This window comes from Papaver somniferum, chromosome 4, assembly GCF_003573695.1.
Source record: "Papaver somniferum cultivar HN1 chromosome 4, ASM357369v1, whole genome shotgun sequence".
NCBI classification, from domain to species: domain Eukaryota; kingdom Viridiplantae; phylum Streptophyta; class Magnoliopsida; order Ranunculales; family Papaveraceae; genus Papaver; species Papaver somniferum.
In genome coordinates this window covers 28,193,920-28,216,338 of record NC_039361.1, presented here as the reverse complement: position 1 = coordinate 28,216,338, position 22,419 = coordinate 28,193,920, and the positions used below count along the sequence as shown (strand labels likewise).

The 22,419-nt window shown below is 35.9% G+C and overlaps 1 pseudogene; it reads right to left on the bottom strand.

Annotated features, from left to right (window-relative positions):
- Positions 1–6,881: 6,881 nt before the first annotated feature.
- Positions 6,882–12,034, bottom strand: LOC113272239 (annotated as a pseudogene).
- Between the last annotated feature and the right edge of the window lie 10,385 nt (positions 12,035–22,419).

Sequence of the window (22,419 nt, the reverse complement as noted above, 5' to 3'; positions counted from 1 at the left end):
AATCTTTGCTAAAGCCAATGATAAAGAAGCTAGGAATCTTGTGAGCATTATAGAACAATTTAGCACTTTCTCTGGCCAATCCATCAACTACCAGAAATCAGGTATTGCTTTTAGTAAAGGTGTTCCTAACCAGGTAAGAAATGTAGTCTCAAACATTCTTAATATCAAAAAGCTAGCTTTGAATGATAAATACCTAGGAGTCCCCCTACTTTTACAAAAAAATACAACTCGGTCTTTCCTACCTCTTTTAGAAAGATATGGTGATAGACTTGATTGTTGGCAATCTAAGTTTCTAAACTATCCTGGTAGAACTGTGTTAATCCGATCTGTACTTAGTAGCATTACTTCTCATCATATGTCTGTCTTTCTTATTCCTAAAACTGTTACCAACAAAATTGACTCTATACAGATGAGATTCTAGTGTAAAAAACAAAAAGGTAAAAGAGGATGTTATTTTATAAAATGGAAAGAAGTGGCTCAGCCTAGAGAATTAGGTGGTTTAAACATCAAGCAGACTGAAATTATGAATCTAGCTTTACTTGCTAAGCTTGCTTGGAGACTGATGCATTCTAAAGATGTTTTATGGTTTAAAATCATGAAAGGTAAGTATTTTCCTCTTACTGATCCTTTTAGAGACCCTATTAGCAATTCGGTTTCATGGATTTGGAATGGTATTTGTAGGGGTCTTGATATTATCAGAAAATATGCTGTGTGGGAAGTTGGTGATGGATCTTCTATCTGTATTTGGAAAGATATATGGATTCCATCTATCTCTAGTACAGTGAGTAGCTAGTTTTACTCTAGTAATATGTCCACTATTTCTCAATTGATTGATGAGGATACTAAAACTTGAAATCTAACTACTCTGAATGCTCTTTTTGATGCCAATACCGTGGAGGCTATTCTTAATATTAGAATCCTATTTACCTGGGAAGACTGTCTTAGATGGCAGCCAAGTTCTAATGGTGAGTTTTCTGTGAAAACAGCTTATAGAGCTATTCTCACAACTAGAAACCAACAAAATGGTTTTAGTAACACTGTCCCTATCTCTTGGAAATATTTCTGAAAATCTAAACTTCCAAATAATATAGCCTATTTTCTGTGGAGATGTTTGCAGAATTGTCTTCCTCTAGGAGAAAATCTATCTAGACACTGCAACAACATAGAACCCAGTTGTCCCTTCTGTAGATCACACACTGAAAGCATGCAACATATTTTTCTGGATTGTAGCTTCTCTAAAAATGTGTAGAATGCTATTGATCCTGCTCTTATTCCTGATACTACTAATATAGCTTTCAATGATTGGATTTGCAACTTGTTTCAGGTAAGTAACCAATCTGTAAATAATGATAATATTCATAAATGGTTTGCTTTTATCATGTGGAATATTTGGAAATACAGATGCAGGAAAGTTTTTGAAAACCAGCAGAAAAATCTTAGTCAAGTTGTACACCAAATTAAAACAGATTTTGCAGACTGGAATGGTGTTGCATTCTCTCAAAGTACCAATGTGATACCTACTATTATGCAACCCACTGTAGAATGGCAGAAACCAACTAATCCTTTTATGAAAATAAATTAGGATGCTGCTTTTGATGAACTTACAAAGTCTGTAGGAATCAGACTAATAAGTAGATCTTTTGCAGGTAGCACAGATGGAGCTAGATGCTGCAAGACAAGAACAATAGACCCAGAACAGGCAGAAACAAAAGCTCTACTAGAAGTTGTTTTATGGGAAAGGCAAAAAGGATACAAGAATGTGCATCTAGAAGGCGGCTTCCTAAACGTTATTACTGCTTTAAATGGTAGATTAGAAGCAATAAAATGGACCACAAGAAACTTGATAACAGATTGTAGAAATGTTTTAAATTCTTTTGATAATTGGAAATGCACTCATGTGCTTAGGAATGTTAACCATGTTGCACATAAGATTGCAAAACATGGAAGGGAAATAGTATCTGAAAAAGAATGTGCTTGGATATTCCAATGTATCCGTAGGGATGTTGCTATGTAATAGTTTTCTCAAATCAATAAAATCTATAATCTTTCGTATTAAAAAAAATCTGTTATAATCTTAATTGGGATAAAGGGCAAATTAGTCATCTCACATTTTAGGACACCGCTTATAACTGTAGGGTAGATATTCTTATCACGTAATGGTCCCCTTGAAAAAGGGATGGTGCCCCAAAAAAAAATAACAGTTCGTTATATATGGGTGCTTGAAAGAAAGATACGAGCAGGCTTAACATTATAAAATCTCACTCAAAGGCAACGTAGGGCTTGTTTGGATATCGGACTTCGAGGTCTTGTGTAGAGCATGTGTATTACAGGAATTTGTTTTAAATGTTATGGCCTCCTCATGTGTCAAACGGAAATATGTCATGGATCAAGTGGAGAGGTGGAGATAGGACTGACCGGAAATGCTCAAATATGAGAAATTTTTTATCAAGGTCTCAAGGTCAAATATTAGTCGCAATATTTTTTATCAAGGTGTAAATTTTGAAGACTTTCCTTGGTCGATAAAAGAGAATTTGTAGGGAACCCATAAGAACTAGATTCTCGAAGGCCGACAGATACACCAACCGAGCAATTTATTAGGGGAAAAATACGATTTAGTCCAAAAATCAGTCCAAAAGTACAGTTTAGTCCGGCCCGAGTTAACTATGTACAAATTAATCCAAAATATGAAAAGTACACTAATAACCCTTATTATTTACAATTTAGTCCAAATATTTACGGTTTAGTCCTCAGTGACTCACGATGATGTCGGCAATTTTAAATAACATATAAATAATTAAAAAACAATATATCTTTCGAACCGTTCGTCCAAAATTCACAAAATTTATATATTTTCGGAAAGCTCTTTCCGATATCTACAAAAAGACTACCCATATGACTATAATTTTCAATTTTAGAATTTTAATTTACACTGTGTGTACAACCACCGCTGCAAAAATCAAGAAAATCAAACATCCAAACCCATATAACAGGCAATATATCCATGAGGGGTTCCAAACAAATGTGCCAAAACGTCATTAACGCTATCCATCTTATGCACGACTCGACCTGACGAAAGAAAAAATGGAAAAAAAAAAATGAGGGGTTCGGAACAAATGAGATACAAATGGGAAAGAAAATAAGTAAACCAACAAAGGAAAATCCATAATGCTGAACGATAAATGTTACATGCATAGCTTTACTAATCAGTATGAATCTGGTAAAAAAGCTCGTCGCAAACCTAAATAATTTCAAATCTCCCATATATTTATTACATATGAGCAACAAATTTTAAATAGTGGTTTATGTGGTCATGACAAGAAATACAAAATTAGAAATTCTACTTTAAAAGTTTAGGAGGAATGTATTTCGTAGGAAACTGAACTCACATGACAAAAACTCAGGATACTTTCATCACATGACAAACTCAAAATACCTTGGATAGATGATCCAGATGGAATTGCATCCTGCAAAGTTACAAAATTGTTTTATGGAAAAAGTACCAAAATCACTGTCTCTACTCTCAGCATCATTGGATTTCCATGCAGCAAGAGTAGCTTGTACACCCTATTTTTACGCAAGCATAAGCTTATGGAGTGAATTTTTTACACGTGTACCCGTTTGTACACCCTAGTTATTTAGGCAACATTAGCTTATGGAGTCATTTTTTTCACACATACACCCTAGTTATTGATGCATGCATAAGCTTATAGAGTCAATTCTTGTACATGTGTAGCAGTTTGTACACCCAATTTATTTACCCTAGGATAAGCTAATAGTTATTTTTTTCCACATGTGCAGCAGTTTGTACACCCTAGTTTTATGCAAGCATAAGCTTATGGAGTCAATGTTTTACATGTGTACCAGTCTGTACACTTTAGTCATCTACGCAAAGCATAAGCTTATAGACTCTTCTATATCACAGGTTGCACACATATCGAATTAACTCTATGGGGAATGCAAAACTGAGAGCAACAATAACCCGCAATCTATGCAAAATGAGAATATACTCGTAACATATTACTTATCATAAAGACGTCACATTGAGCATATGGTAGCCGCAATGTCAAAACTATATTGTTTAGTGTGTAACTTCAGTTTATTCCCTCAAATTTTATATTTTAAACATGTTGGACCGTATTGTGTTTTGTGTGTAATAATTCCAAAGAAATGCATGCACATAAGACAACTTCTAGTTTGTGTGTATCCCATATGACAAAATCCCAAAACCTACATTACTAGCAGCAGTTTCAGATCTAATATGCATACCAATGATAAAAAGAGCGGTTTTCCAAACATCAGTAGTGGCTCAGGAAAAAAATCCAACATTTAGAAGTGAAGAATTGAATTTTACTAACCTGCATCCACTATTTTCCTTTTCACCCATATTTTTTCGAATCTATATAAGTACCACAATGAAGACTGCAATTCAACGAACACCAGCTACTACACATTTCTAAGCAAGTCTTTACCGCCCAATTAAACTGCAACAAAAACAACAAGTAAGTGAATGCAGAAACTATCCAAAGTACAACAGTAGATAGAATGAATATCAAAGAAGAGATTGAAGTCGCCGACATTAGTAGGCTATTAAAAAAGTAAATGAAATTCAAAATATTTGGCCAATTGGTCACCTCTTGGATGAGATAAAATTAACAAAAACACCACTGAAGCTCCATCCGAAGTACACTAAACAAATGATTCTTAGACAACTCACTAACCACAAATTTTAATCGTGATTGTACAATTAAAGGATTCAAAACAAAATTTGATGTACGACAATATAAGCGAACATGTATCTATCCACAAAAATCTATCATCTATACCCACAAAACATGCATATATTATTGAGATAGCATAGTGGTGTACAACTATGTACACACCTATAAAAAATCTAAAATATCCATCCATACCCAAAAAATGATAATCTAATAAAGAAGCAAGAAAATCAACATGTGCATTCATCAACAATTAACAGGTTTAGGATTACGTGCACATAAACGGTCCGCAGGTGTACAACTATGTGCAATTAACAATAAACAGGTGTACAATTGTGTACACATCAAAAATTAGTATGTGTAAAATTATGTACACACTAAAAATCAATATGCTTACAACTATGTGCACATTAAAAACCTTAGCATCAACTATGGAATTCATTTCAAAATTTAAAGTTCCTAAAAATGTATGAACAATCCAAAGGAAAGGAATCGATCTAAAATTTTGTTGAAGATTTCATGGTTGCTAAAAGAAGGTACCAATATTAGCGGGTACCAATATTGCAAATAATTTGGCGGAAATCCATAATTAATATGAGAGACTGAGAGTCACGAGCCTGCTTACTAACCAATCCCCGGAGTAAGCCCATTGTCTATGAATATTAAAAGACCGAACATGGAGTCATTTTACCTGCAAAGAGGTACTTCAGTAGTCATTAGTACTATATCAACATATGGACAAAAAGTGATAAAAGCTTTAAAGCATCTTGAGACCACCAATATTAAATAAGAGGTAAAACTAAGAGAGTCATAGGAGGTATGCATCAAATTTTGTCATGAAAATGAGGAAGTTGTAGCTATTTCACATGATATTACATCCCTGCAAATGGAAACATGTAAAAACGATCAAAAAAAAAATGGCAAATACATTGACAGTATTCTTAAAGGTGTAAATGATACGTATGTGAATTCGCGAGAGCATGAGTTGGCTTCATGGTTAGGATGGATAAAGAGGAGAGACATTCCCTAATACCTTGGCTACAATAAGGAAAATTTTCCACGATATTTGTAACCTTCCAAGGTCTTGAGGGACAGTCAAGAAACAATTTCACAACTACTGTTTCTTTTTTAACATGTATCTTTGCAATTTCCTTATTAGTAGAAAATGACCTTCCAAAATGCAATACTAGCTGCTAAGACTCATAGAAGTAAACTTGAGTTCCCAATTGGAACACTAAAGCCTTTGCATCCATAAGAACAAGTCTTATGGTGGAATCCAACCTATTCCAAGTGTGAAAAAACCATGGAATGTCAAGTCTAATGGCTTCCAAGTTGGGGTTTTCCACAGAAAATCCAAGCAAGCTTCCACCGTTTCGTAGAAGGGTTCGTGGAATCCATCTGAACGCTATTCTTAATAGCGCTAAGAAAACGCTATTAAGAACAGCGTTTTTTTTTGTCCGTAGATTTAGGATGAGTTGTTGAAATCTAACGGCTGAGAAAAACGCTATTCTTAATAGCGTTTTTTTAGCGCTATTAAGAATAGCGTTTTCACTATTCCACCACTACACTTGCACTTCCATCCATGGTTCCAAATGCTGAGGTGGCGTGGAAGATGGAATATGGAACTCTTCCACCATAAGACTTTCTCTAAGATTAGAATAACCGGATAGATAGTTATATATTTGCTCGCACAAACAACCGCTAAGAGAACAGAGAATTATAAATGTCTGAATATGACAACAAATTCAGATCTTCTGACTCGTGAAATAGACAACGGTTCCATCCAAGCTTCGTTTAGAACTCTAGAATCTCATCAAATTCAGATCTTCTGACTCGTGGAATAGACAATGGTTCCAGCCAAGCAATTGGATGTTGTATCTAGAGACAACCATTTTACAAAAATACTCAGCTACAAATGGGTACCACTTGTCTAGCTGGTTTTGTAAGCTGAAACCAACCCTGGGGTTTCAAACAGATTTACATCTTCACTTACTAAGCGGCCAAACATTTCATTTACTTAAACATGCAATTATATAAAAATATGTAATGTATGTATTACATTAACAAAAAAGGTTCTGGAACTCTAATAAGTACTGGTAATACCCATGATTCAAAATTCCATATAAATCGTCTAATAAGCAGATATACAACTTAGTTATCAAGACATTTTTATTCACCAGAATTTTATGTGTTATTCCTCTTTTTGATTTCAATAATCTATTACTCCAATGCGCCACCACCTTGAGATTTCTGACGCTTCATGTTTTGATGGATGGGCTCTTTCACTTGCAACCACCAATACAACTGAATAAGTATGATTATAGAAAATAAACAGAAAAAATAATTAGGCTTAATATGATTAGTAATACAATTTCTAGTAAAGACCTTACAAGTCAAAACCAGCGAATTTAAGTTGGGAATTTAAGGCTTATTAAATTAGGATAGAATATATACCGTGCTAGTTTTCCTGGAGCGCTTTTCCTGACTGGGACGACTACATAAGGTATCATCACCCTCACGACAGTTACTGAATCCTCTCCTATCCACACCATTTCGCTTATCGCTCCCTGGTATACCACTCTCCCTTGACGCTGCAGGCTGCATATCGAAACATAGGACACATAAGTTAGAAAGGTGTTTGTACTAGAAGAACTATAATATATAATCAAAACAGGAAACAGGCAGAGGAGGAGTTAAACCTCATTTCTGCGAATGGGTGTGTTGTTTCCAAGTTGCTCCTGAATTCTAGACGATCCATTCTGCTGAGTATCAACTGATCTTTCTCGAGTTCTAGTAAGATCAGAACCAACAGAGTGGAGACCACCGCAGGTTGATATGTTTTGAGTTTCACTTATCTCCATTGCCTGTTTAATTCAAGAAACTACGTTATGAAATGTCTAATTCAACCACAGAATCAAGAACAAAGCAAAATCGTAGTATGACTTGTTATTACCGATAACTTGATCTCCAAAACATTCTTGACCTCAAGTAGCTTCTTTTCAGTCAATTCAGATCGAATGACATGTTTACCTGGGGAAAAGTACATACGATTATCATAGTGAAACTTGCATTCTCAGTACTTAACTTCACATTTACATGCTTAATTGAGAAAACTGAGTAATCCTGGTTCAAGAAGTTGATTATGTTACCTAATCTTGGTTTGCTCTTGGATTCCACATATCCATCACAAGCCATCCTATCAAGCAGTTTACACACAGTTGCCTGATTTGCCTCTCCTTCCAGCTTACTTTGAAGTTTAGATATTGTAACATAATCCAGTGGAAGGACATGATACAGAGCCTACATTGAAATACAATAATATTAGACATCACAGTAGAAGGACTAAGGGGGATGACTTGGGTTTTAAACTATGCCTTATCTAACTTAATAGATAAACTACAAGTTACTATGATGAGGTACCTTTGATTTACACAGAAATCCAACTCACCTTCAAGTACAAGTAGTCTTCATCATTCCCTCGCTGAAGTTTCTCATCAACTTGGTTTACTTGTACATCCATCTATTCCTTCACAACAATTTCCTGATTAGGTTTCTGAGGTAGTTTGGTTAGTGATCACATAAGCTTTAGACAATGAGAAGACCATGACAATTAGATATTGGAGGCAAATATGAACTGAAAGAGAATTAACCTTCAGCTTGCTGATACAGTAAGAATCCTTTCCCGGTCTTGACAATATATTTTGGTTTACAAGTTTATCCATGATTTCTGGGGAAATAAAAAGAATTAATGTTCTCAAATTGAAAGAAAACTGCTTCCTGCCAATGCTTCAACTGTACATACGGATTCAAGTTCTTTGCTCACCTTCAGTCAGATCCTGCAAAAAGAGAACAAGTTGAAACCCTTAAATTAGTCCTTTACACCAAATTACTCGAGAATCAGACAGAGAATTAACAATTTCTAACTTAGTGGCCACATAGTGCACTGCACTTAGATGAGTTGATTCTACTACTTACCACTGATATGTCGGGGAAGCTAGCGAGAACATCAGTCAGTTCAACATTGTCAATGTGGCGAGAGCTAATACAGTCTCTTACACGTGTTAACTGATGCTCATCCTCTTCTGCATCCTGTGTATCATCTGTAATGGATTTAAACCATTAAGTCAAGGTGAATTTTGACTAAAGTTAAGCCACTGTAACTATATTAGGCCTTTTCTGTTAGTCATTCAAAACATCTAACCTACCTTCATGATCCACCATGCCATTGTTTTCACATGATCGGGCTTTATCTGTCATCAAAAGTATTAAGTTTTGAAGTGGGGAAAATGAAATGGAACATGACAGGGATGAGGAAAAGGATAAAATGGGAGATAATTACCTACAGGAGCTACAATGTACCCCTCGTTATCATTTGCTGAATGGATCATCTGATAAAACATTTCAGAGTTTTTCAAATTCTATTCTCGAGCTTCAACCATGTTTCCGGACAATTTGAATGAAAATAGAGGCTGTAACATGACAACTAAGTTACGTTATAAGTGTACCTCGCTATCTGAATCTGAAGGATCAGTTGTTGGCGTTGAATCAACACCCAAGATGATTTCCTCATTATCTTCCATGTCATTGTTTTCATCTTGACATGGATCCAGGATGCTTTTGACCTGCAAAGTTTCAAACTTGATTACTCAAATTGAACATGAAAGATCAAAAAAAACCTAAACCTCAGGTTTCAGTCATGCACAATTCGGTATTAGAATTTATCTTGAGAGCTAGTACGAAATGTTTGCTGTTAACATTTCCGATTTCCATTTTGAGAGGGTTCTTCAACCATGGATGGTTAGCTTCTTGTTTTGAGCAGCCTCTGAAGAATGGAGGATCATAGTCTATAGGCTGCAGGTTTTCCAAAATATAACTCGAATGTTAGAAAAGTATTTCCATTCAAGATTCAAAACATTTACAAACTATTAATTTAAGGAACAAGTATATTAACAATACAAATACTTTTGTTCATGCATCCAAGACCCCTGGGGACAGACTCGGGATGAGAAGACAATACATATAAGAGTCGGACGAAGATAATCAAGGGGAATTCAGTTTCAGAAGGCATCTGTAAAAATTTAGTTACAACAGAACATAGATAATCTAGCCCATGTTTACTCTACCACACTATTGTGCAGTTGTTTGCATATATTAGGCCATACATTGTGTAATTTTACTTCAGTTGGACACTGATCACTGATAGGGTTCTACAATGGTGCAAATACGGACTAGAAGCAATATTTAGACAAAACCAGGTAAAAGACAAACAAAAAGAATCAACAGCAGATGTAAACAAGGCCAAAGAAACTCACAGTGACATCCTCATAATAAAGAAGCTTCATCAAGATTGTACGCTGAAACACATAAGAAAAAATAAACTTATAGACATGCAACTTATTTGATCACCTGATAAAACTTCCACATGAAAATCTTAATGAATTTGTGTACCTCTTCTGGCATACAGTCCAGTGTTCGCATCAATTGAACCAGAGTTCGGACCATTTTACACGCAAAACTCCTGCCAAAACCAAGTAAAAAGTGTTTAAACACAGTCAGGCAGTCAGCAAACTAACCACTGGATTTCAAACCACAAAGACCAAAAAACAAAACCAAAATCTAACAACCTCAAATGCTCGCTATTATACCTCATCTGGTTTGGTGTAATGTCTGTATTGCCATTAGACTTGAATGTTTCTCCTGGTTTCTTATTTCCAGTACGAATTATGTTCATCATCACCTCTTCACTGTCAGAGTTCGAATAGCTAAATGAAACTGCACAACAAAATCCAATCATGTATGAGTACAAACATCATTTATTAATCTCCATCCAGAATTCAAAGCTACTTTAAGAGTACACATAGTAAAATCCAACTTGCTTATCAATGACAAAACAAAATCTAGCTTATCAAATGCAAGAAGAAGTGAGATTTAACATACAAGCATATTCTTCTATCATAGGTCCATCAATAGCTTCAGATATACAGAACAGAAGTGTCTTAAGGTATTTCTTCTGTAATGCATCATAAACACCTGAAAGACCACAATTTTGTTTCCAATTTTAGGTAATCTTGCTTGCAATTAAGGTATTTGTAGCTTTTGTGTGTTCTAAGTGAGGCCTCATACCTTTTTCCATCCAGTCAATAAGTCTTCTGGATTCAGCATCTATAAGCATGAGCTTATTGATCTTCATCTCTATTACAAATCACAGTAACTAAGTTCATCACATACATGTAAAAGACAAATTCAAATAGAAATAAAATACTAAAAATTATTCGCAAAGAAATTCTGAGAGTTTGAAGTAGATCAGACAAGAAGCTTTAATTTACCTAAAGCAAGAACTGATTTATCATTGAAGTAATTTTCAGGGAAAAGCCCTCTGATGTAGCTGATGTTGAATATTGCAATACGAAGCAGGTTTCTCGTCTGTTTAGGGCGATTCAAATCAAAATTAATGAACAACAACAAAAACGGCTAGGTATTATCACCCTAAAATATCTAATAAACAAGGAATTTGAGCAGAAAACCGACAAAAAATCGTATATCTTAGAATCAACGAAGCAATTCTTCATAGATTTCTATTTGATTTCACCGAAAACGAAAAAGAGCTAAAAACCTAACTAGATCTGATGAAATAAAATTCCAATGATATTATCTTATACATCGCAGGAAAGAAACACTGTAATCACTGCACCGATTCTAGATCTTCAATCTTCATCTAAAATAATACTTAAGAATAACAAAAATGGAACATATAATCATGTTTACACAACGATTTCAGCTAGAAAAACTTCATTCCTGAGAAATTAAATCAAAGATCTGAGACATTAGTCCAGAGAAACGAAGATAAATCGCAAAATATTACCAGTAATAGAGAATCCTATTCTGTAATTTTTGTTTCCTTGAGTTTTTGTGCTACAACCTAAATCAAAAAGTAGATCAGATATTGAATTAGCAGATCGATGAAGAAGAAGTATAAGAAGAACTGAACGAAGATGAAGAAAAAAAACAGAAGAAAACTTTCTAGGGTTTCACCATTTTTGCGTAAAGCTTGAAATTCAAAATTTGAAATCTGAATTGAGTAGAGAGAGAAATGGCGGGATAAAGCTGAGAGAAAGTGTTGCTTCACTGCAATTTATATAAGAAAGTAAAATGAAAATCTCGTGAACTAGTCGGTACTGCTGGTCAAAAATACACGTGGCACTCACTCGAGTGAAGATTGGGGCCCTTGGAGTTTGCCAGCTCAGCTGATCATGTAAGCTTCTGTTTGAAGGTTCAAGAAGCAGGACTACTTGACGCCTGACGGCAAGGCAATGAGGCATACCAACCCGGCCTCCACAGGCGTCAATGAGTGAATGTGTAACTAGATGCAAGTTTTAGTCCATGCGGTAAAAATTAATCCCAAAAGTTTTACCGTGTGTACCATTGCACTTGACAGTGAGGTGATAGTTTTACTCCCCAGAAAATGATTTTGTGGCGGTAAAACTTATGGCACTCACACTCAAACAACACTGTCAAATAAATGTATCAAATTGGTAATTTTCAAAGTCAAATTAACTAGGATCATACAAAAGAGGGATTGCGGCTAGCCGCCCAATGCCAGACACACTTTGAGACTTTGCCGGACATGCTAAACCTCCTACTAGGTATTTTCCAACTTACATAATCATTTACTATCAGACATGGTCATCAAGTGTACGTGGTCATCAAGTTTTGACACTCGACACACCATTGAAAAACTGAAATAGGTACTTCGTGTATTTTACTTCTGGTGGAAGATAGATAGAAATCGCAAAGTTCTCTTCGTTTTGGACTTTGTGATTCCTTAGTATAGATATCTGAAAATTGATTTTAAGTGATCTTTTGAAGATTGTTCTTGAGAGGTGGTAAAAGATCCAGGTTTCTCATCTAAGTGAGTGTAAGTGTTCCGGATTGTGAGGTTTGCTAGCTTTGTATCATAACAATTGGCATCAAAGCCGTTCAATTTTGTTTTGCTAACGACTATCAAAGATTTAAACGAAGAAGGAAAAAAAAACATAAAAAGGTATATCACTCAACTTCGCTGACAATAACCAGTTATCCGATAAGGTCGATTCACTTAGTAATCGGATGAAAGAACAACATCGCGAGATTCTGCAAGTTATAGCTGCATCAAGGGGTCTTCAATCCAGTCCAACATGAGCTACCGGATCTAATAGTGAGGATTTGGTGGTTCAGGTTTTGTTATTAATACACAAGGTGGTTTTCATTATCAACCTCAACACATTCCAAAGCTAGATTTTCCCAGATTTGATGGTGATCATCCAATAAGATGGATCCAGAAAAGTGAAAGGTATTTTTAGATAAATAACGTTGAAGAACATAAAAAGGTTGATACTGCAACAATTTATCTTGAGGGTAAGGCAGTGAAATGGTTTTTAAATTTACAAGTTAATAGATATCGTATAACATGGCATGATTTAGCTACGCATATTTGTGCACGATTTCAATTTCAGATTAAAGAAAACTTGGGCATTTTTAATAAATTAGTACAAAGTTCTACTGGTTATGATTATTATGAAGAGTTCGAGTCCTTAAAAGCATTAATGCTTATATGAACCCCTCCTTGACTGAAGCTGACTATGTCACGATCTTTGTGAGAGGATTGAAAGAACAAATAGGTAAATTTGTGGCTATGTTTTACCCTACTACATTGTCACAAGCTTTTTCCATAGTCGAATTACAAGAACAAAAATACAACTTATCTTCTCAAGCCACTAAACCATTCACTAAATCTTTGAACAACTCATTCAATACCAATAGACAATTATATTCTTCCAACTTTCCTCCTAAACCTATCATCACTTCACCCAACACACCTAATGTTAGAGCATTGCTCGGTCGAACTCACATGCGTTGCTATCTCAAGCATGTTTGTCAATGTTAGTGATCAAAACTATAAGTATTGATTTCTAGTCTACTATAGCTAAGTCTCGGACTAGGATAGAAAGTGTAGTTGAGCTCAAGGACTTCATGGCGATTCATCATACAAGAAGAAGAATTACTCAAGGAACCGGTGGAACTTCTCGACAAAAAGGTATGTGAAGACTTGAACTTATCTATCACTCAAAAGTCTATCTATTCTATCTCCTACTTCTTGAGACAAAAAGTCGTATGCTATATATAGACTTTGATTATACACAGTTGGTATTTCGAGCCGAGTATACCTCGCCTATCTATATCTCTAAATATGTGTTGGTAAGCTTTTTGCTTCGACCAAGTTTATCTTTACCTAATGACGAAAGTCATGATATGTTTTAATCACTTTGAAAATTGCTTTGACGAAGAATGTTACAATGATTGGAATGAGATTTTAGATTACATAACCAATGTGGACATAAGCATTGTTGTGGAAACACATTTATGTATAAGTCTTATTCCTTGAACCAAAGTTTGCGAACTTTGTTGATCAAGAGAACCGGAAGAATGGCCTGAGCCAAGTCCGCGAACTGCCGAAGTTCTCAAACCTGAGAATTTCTGCTGGAGTTGACAAACTAGTGCGTGAATCTAAGTCCGCGAACCGGCGAAGTTCTCATCCCGAGAATTTTTGCTAGAGTTTGTAAACTCTGCCCGGTAACTTAAGTCCGCGAACCAAGTCTGCGAACTTAAGAAGGTTATATATCTGAAGATGATTTCTGAACTTAAACTTAAAAAGACTAAGGAATGCAGTATGCAAACCGTGGCTATAAAAGTTCATGAACCGATTCGAGTGAATCAAATCATATTTGCTTCAATTGTGTCTTGTTTAGTTACATAAGAATTCTTTGCAATTGAACAACTCTTTAACTAGTTCATTTGAGTCATGTGAACTAGTTATGGTGAAGAAGAACATGGTTGATATGCAATGCTCATATGGCTAACCTTTTGGTTAACTATTATTGAACCAACAAGTGCATACATTTGGGTACGGTTAACAAACCTAGAAGCGTGCATTTCAATTGTGTGTAACAAGCTAAGTTTTCGATCTAACGGTTGAGAAATATTAGATTGAATCTAAATCAGGTTTTCATCTAACGGTGGATATTAATTGCTTTGTTACCAACGTAACTTAATGGCAAACCCTGATTTGAAAGACTATATAAGGGGACATCTAGCATCAATGCAAAACTAATCCCCACACATTACGTATGATACTATTTTGCGTGCTAGAGTCGGTTCTCCTTTAACCTATGGTTTTCTTCTTCTAAAACCAGGTTAACGACTTAAAGACTTCATTGGGATTGTGAAGCCAGACCGATACTACTTTGTCGTAGTTGTGTGATATGATCTTGCATCTTATATCGTACGATTACAATCATATGATTGGATTGAGATTGATATCTCCGATAGGCAACATATAAAAAGTAATCACAAACATCTTCATCTCATCGTTTGTGATTCCGCAACATCTTGTTTCGCTACCATACGATTAAGATTGTTGTGAGGTGATTGATAACTTTAGGATGTTCTTCGGGAATATAAGACCGGATTATCAATTGGTTCCTGTTCACCTTGATTATTATCAAAAGACGGAACAAAACCTTTTAGGGTTTATCTGTGGGAGACAGATTAATCCTTCGATAGACTCGTCTGTGTGAGACAGATTTGTTTATCATCAAGTCTTCGACTTTGGGTCGTAGCAACTCTTAGTTGTGGGTGAGATCAGCTAAGGGAATCAAGTGTGCAGTATCCTGCTGGGATCATAGGCATAGGGAGTACAACTATATCTTGGATCAGTGGGAGACTGATTGGGGTTCAACTACAGTCCAGTCCGAAGTTAGTGATAGACGCATTTATGTGTCTAATTTGTCCTCAATGTTTCATATTGTTAGTACTCGATTTCGTACTTATTATGGTGTTTTGTGTGTTTATAGGTATTTTTTTGGAAATAAACATTGTTGGAAAATTCGGCTCGAAAAGTTGCTCGGGATACCTCCGGAGAACATTTGCTATACGGATCCCAGATTTGGATAAGGGGCACCCATGGTTATGTGTAGCCCAAATTCATCTTCAGCACCCAGGGCTATATGTAGCCCAAATTTGTCCACAACACCCATTTGTTATTGGCACCCAAGAAGCTGGTTAAGGGGCAACTTTATCCCCTTCGTTTGAACTGGATATTGGCGGGAAAATATTTTTATTCACTGTCAGATTTCAATCAAGGATTTGGAGGTGTTATAGGGTGACGAAATGGCTGAAAATTTATGGGATTGTTCCTGGGACATATATAAAGCTATTACAAGTGTTTTGGTCTGTCAAATTTGGCTGAAAAATCCGTGAGAAGAAATCAGGGCAGCACGTGCATGACAGGGACAGTTCACGGGATTACATGAGTTTTGGAGAATTTAAACGTGTTTTGCTCATGTATGATGACTCTAGCAACACTTTGGACCTTGAAAAAGATAAATGAGGAGATTTTGCAGCTGTAGAAACGCGTGAGAAGCTAAATCAGGGAAGAAAATATTCCCAAAATATTTTCTTTACTTCCCGAGTTCAATGAAGAATATTGAGAATCATGGCGTGATTAAATGAGTCTAAGGAGTATAAATAGGTGGATGGGATCATAGAGAAGGGGTGTCGAGAGTCTGGGGGGATGAGGAGAGCCGGAGAAGAATAAATTCGAGTTTTTCCAAACTCGGTTTCTGCTGCTGCTGATGAACATGAAGAACACGAAGAATGGACCATCCAAGACCGTCGTTTTCCAACAGTAACAACGACTCACAGTCGTGGGTCGTACATCAGAGGCAGACTTATTTGCCAGCGTTTGCGACACAGAGCCGTGGGTCTTAGATCAACAATAACAGTGACAATCCTCTGTATCGTTTTTTTTTTGGTTTGTAACAAATATAATTGTTACAAAACCTGGTTTGAATTCTCCATTTTCATCATTTCTAAACACCCTTTGAGCAATAATAATGATTTTTGAGCGTGTTTCCAACATGATGAGGGGATAATTCTCCCACAACTAAGGCAATGAGGAAGCTATTTACGCATGAATAATTGGTAACTATTTTATTTTCTCTAATATTTAATTATAATTCACTCAATCACTGCTTTTGCAGAGTTTTAAATTGTTTGCGTAATTTTCCTAATCAGTTGTGATTCGATTAGATAGGTTATGCTTTGTTTAGATAATCTATGCTTAAGGGATACAATTGATGTTTGAGAATTTGCTTGATTATTAGTAAGTTAAGATATAAAGGACTTAAAAGATAATTAGAGTTTTGGATTATTTACCATCATTAATTCATGTGTAATAGTGGAATCAGTGTCTTGGTTATTTTCTCATACCTCTCGCCCACTTTGTTAATATTTTTGTATATAATTTTATTAAATCTTTAAATTTAATCTTCACAAGTCCGAGAGTTTGAACCTCATTACTACAACATCATTCAAAAATATTATCATTTTGGCGCCTCCGACGCGGATTTGTGCTTAGGTAGAATTTTTAGGTTTTTTTTTTATTTCATTTGTTCTTTTTACGTTTCTTTGGGTTTGTCTTTGTATTACAGGGTTGAAGTTGGATACTAAAGACTTGGAATCAAAGCTTAAAGCCAAAAGAGAAGGAAAAAGACAAAGCAAAAATAAAAAGAGCGAAAGAAAAAATTTAAAAAAAAAAGAGAGAATTTTTTTTTTTAGAGACCTTCCATTTTTTGTAATTATGTTTTTTTATTTCTTTTCTTTTGCACTTTATTTGGACTTTGGACTTGGACAATTTTTTTTTAAACCCTAAGGAAGGGTACATTAAATATAAAATTGTTTGCAGGGAAGGACGACGATTACAATATCGTCTCGGCCCCTCGGGTTCGCACATGACATAGGAGTCGTGGCCCGAGTCGACTTCAGCGGTTCTGCGCCCGTCTGGTATGGGAGGTAAGCTTTCGAAACACCCGCGAATCCTCTGTCAGCGGGTTTATTGTATGCCTTAAGGTGAATATATGATGAGGATTTGAATACGGTTGTTTTAATTTCCTAGTAAAGGGCAAGGTCTGGCCAAATTAAGATAAGGACTCGTATTTCATCACCGTTTCCTTCTTGCCCGCTTTAGGAAAACGAAACCAAACGCGAACCTAAGCTTAAAATTTTGACTAGAACGAGACCTATAGGGTAACGAGCTTAATAGGAAAGTCGTTCGAAAAATATTGGTTACTCTTTTGAGCATACTTTGAAGTTCATGATGGTTTCTGCGAGTTGAATACGTGACTGCGCCGCCTTATAATACCGGTGAGACCTTGGGTATCAAAGCTCCTCGCAGCTTCCCTCGTATCAATTCAACTTACTTAAACTCAGATTGATTCCAGAGAGGTTTGCTCAGATTGTAACGAATTCCTTTTCGAAAGATTAGAAGCTGGTCTAGAAACAATCTAAGTGGAGCCATCATGCTTGTTGTTTGCTAGATTTTATAGGTTTGATTTGGTCGAGTCAGCCTTGTTTGTGATTGTGTAGAATTCTCTTGTAATTAAGAATGTCGAACTGGTATGATAGAAGCCAATACAATGATTATCGACCTGAATTTGAATATGGACATCATCCTTTTTATGACCATGTTGGGAATAGTGGTTGGGAACGCCATCCTTTGGAAGGATATGGGTCATAAACTGGTGAGCCCAATTACTACCCACACATGCATCAGTCTTACGAGCAAGAAGATTATAGTACTAGTTCTTCGTCTCTAGAGGATACAATCAAACTATGGAAAAGTAGTCCTTTTTATGATCCCTCTGTTCCTATTCCTCCTTTAGAAGAGTCCCTCAGGAAGTTAGCTGAGTCGACGCGTAAGTTAGCTGAGATGAATAGTATAATTATAGACGAAAGAACTACAATAATGAGTGAACCTTCTTTAGAAGACCACCTCAAGCGGATAGCTGAGACGAACGAAAGAATTTCTCGAAATTACTTGAATTGCCAATATAGTGTATCCAATAATACCCTTGAGAATGAAGATAGTTATTTACATAATCAGGATAACAAGGTTAGAATTGGTAGCACTAATTGTTTTGATCAGGTTCGATCTTTTTCATGTTATTATGATGAGGATAGTGTTGATGGAGAATCATACTTATGTAGGAATAGTGATCAGGAAATGGATACTCCAATTGAGATTTACAATGATAATATTATTTCTATGTCAAATCCAAATAATTTTAATAATTATTCACCTATTCAAAAGGACGAGGATTTGACTAGAGATACCCTCATTTTAGACGATGTAGTATTTCCTGTTTATAAAGCCGATAATGATTTAGAGGAATGAGTTTATTTTGAGAATAATGTTTTAGAGTCTAGCGATTTAGAAACAATAGTCTTAGACGAAGAAGATGAACTCGTAGAGCTTTTAAATATGAGTGAAGATGCATCACCTGAGTATAATCTAACAGAAGCAATTGACCATTTTCAGGATTCCGATGATCTAGAAATTAGGGAAATTGTAGTTAGTCTACCTAGAGACACCCAAAACTCTAAGTTTGGGGGTGATTATCATTCTCCCTGTGCTTTACCTTTAACTCTTAGAAAGTTCCCTCGTGTAGGGCTTGAAATTTGTGCCTCAACCATCGTACAAAATTATCTCCATACACTTTTTCGCGAACCTAATAATGTCCAGAAATAAGTTCAGTCATTAGAAACCCATCCTCTGGTTGATGTGTTTTGCCCAGGCTATGATACCCTTATTGACTTTGTTTTCCCACCAAATAGTTTTCTTCCAAATGTGGGAACATTTATATTTCAAATGTGTCGAATATTTAGTTGTGAGACTAAACCTAAATGCTTTAGGAAATTAGAATCAACACATTTTCTTAAGAATGACTACTACCCTCATTGTGGTCAATTTTGTAAGTCAAACCTGATTGACTTAGAGGATCCTCAATTATTTAGGTTATTATTATGTGCTTCTAAATTTTTACTTGAGTTTTTACAGACTCTAGGACCTAATAATTCGGATCTCACTTTTGAGGAGTTGCAGCCTAAAGAAATATATTTAGACCCTTTTATAGAACCTGAACCTAAACCACAATTAGACGTAGTTGTCTTAATCAGGAGACTAGGTAAGGGCATGCTAGTTTTGTTCATTTTCTTGGTTTACTGCAGTTTCCTTTGGTCAGCTCTATTTGGTTTTGAAGACCCACAGTTATTCCGGCTACTGTTATACGGTTCGAGTTGACTAATCCTTTCCTAAGTCTGGCTGAAGACTTTAAACTTAGCACTTCTTGGGAGGTAACCCATGCTCATGCAACATGGTAATATCTTTCCTTAACTCTTTTTCTTCAAGTGGTAATAGTTTCTCCTTGTTCATGCTTTTAATTTTATCTTTAGAACATCGAGGACAATGTTAGATTTAAGTTTGGGGGTGGGGAGAACTTTTTAGTTGCACTTTTGAAACTTCTAGCGTCACATGGTATCCGGTTAGCTAAGTTTACATACTGTTTCTCACCGAAAAGATAGAAATTGGAATGCTAGGGATAACAACCTTTTGAGACATTAGAGAAAAAGACATTGAGATCCTTGAAATTCAGGAGAGAACTTGTTCCTTTTAGAGGGTAACCGTGATGGACCTAACCATACATGATGGAAAGGCAAGTAGGTCAGGAAATGCCAGAAAGACAAAGCAACCTCACAATGTAGTCTTAGTTACTGGATTGCGACTCTCTCTCAGTAGAAACTTATCATCATCAACAAGCAGAGCGACATCAAAATCTATTAAGAAAGTTGAAGACGTTTTAGGTTTAGAAGCAACAATAGAAAAGAATAATTCAAAAATCAAAGTTGAAGTTATAAGAGAAAATGATATAAGTTGTTAGAATCCATGATACCAAGACATCACAAGTTGCGAAGATCCAAGTTTTGAAAGTCCTTCTCTCATGGCCATGTAAATTGTTGTCTTGTAATTTTTGTTTCCAAAATAAAAATAAAAAAATAATAATAATAAAAAAAAATCATCGTTACGTTTTGTTCAATAAGGCCAAAGGGAAGTAGAAATTTATAAGCAAGAAATCGAAGAGAAGATTTAATTGTCAAGGTTCTTTGAGGTTCGATAGTTTATCATCAACATTTGAAGACCGAAGAAGACGTTGTTTCTGCTGAGCACTATGAGAGAGTCGAAGAAAGATACATTTGGTTGCTTTGTTAGTCCGCTTTCAATCTGGCACAAGATCTTTCTAGCACTGGTTTAACTCATCACACGTAATTAGTCTAGCTGTGTAGCAGATGTCCCTCTCATCTTTATCTCTCTCCTAATCTTATCCAGCTGTAAAGCAACAGACGCATCTTACAATGTTTATCTAGCAGTGTTGCGGATGTGTCTCCCCTTTTCTTTAGTCAGCTTTAGAGCTGGCACCTTTAATTTCTCTAGCATTCTAGTTACTTGGAGATAGGTTGAGAATATGTATGTCCTCATAGCTCTTTGGATACTTGTGACCAAGTAGAAGTCATGGTTTTGTGGGTACACCTCTGGTAAACCCTCCCGAGATTAACTCGGTTTTATTTTCTTATTATTAGTTTTGCTCGAGGACTAGAAAATAATAAGTTTGGAGGTATTTGATAGACGCATTTATGTGTCTAATTTGTCCTCAATGTTTCATATTGTTAGTACTCGATTTCGTACTTATTATGGTGTTTTGTGTGTTTATAGGTATTTTTTTGGAAATAAACATTGTTGGAAAATTCGGCTCGAAAAGTTGCTCGGGACACCTCCAGAGAACATTTGCTATATGGATCCCAGATTTGGATAAGGGGCACCCATGATTATGTGTAGCCCAAATTCATCTTCAGCACCCAGGGCTATATGTATCCCAAATTTGTCCACAAAACCCATTTTTTATTGGCACCCAAGCAGCTGGTTAAGGGGCAACTTTATCCCCTTCGTTTGAACTGAATATTGGCGGGAAAATATTTTTATTCGCTGTCAGATTTCAATCAAGGATTTGGAGGTGTTATAGGGAGACTAAATGGCTGAAAATTTATGGGATTGTTCCTGGGACATATATAAAGCTATTACAAGTATTTTGGTCTATCAAATTTGGCTGAAAAATCCGTGAGAAGAAATCAGGGCAGCACGTGCATGACAGGGACAGTTCACGGGATTACATGAGTTTTGGAGAATTTAAATGTGTTATGCTCATGTATGATGACTCTAGCAACACTTTGGACCTTGAAAAAGATAAATGAGGAGATTTTGCAGCTATAGAAACGCGTGAGAAGCTAAATCAGGGAAGAAAATATTCCCAAAATATTTTCTTTACTTCCCGAGTTCAATGAAGAATATTGAGAATCATGGCGTGATTAAATGAGTCTAAGGAGTATAAATAGGTGGATGGGATCATAGAGAAGGGGTGTCGAGAGTCTGGGGGGCTAAGGATAGCCAGAGAAGAAGAAATTCGATTTTTTCCAAACTCGGTTTCTGTTGCTGCTGATGAACATGAAGAACACGAAGAACGGACCATCCAAGACCGTCGTTTTCCAACAGTAACAACGACTCACAGTCGTGGGTCGTACATCAGAGGCATACTTATTTGCCAGCGTTTGCGACACAGATCCGTGGGTCTTAGATCAACAGTAACAGTGACAATCCTCTGTATCGTTTTTTTTTTGGTTTGTAACAAATATAATTGTTACAAAACCCGGTTTTGAATTATTTCTCCATTTTCATCATTTCTAAACACCCTTTGAGCAATAATAATGATTTTTGAGCGTG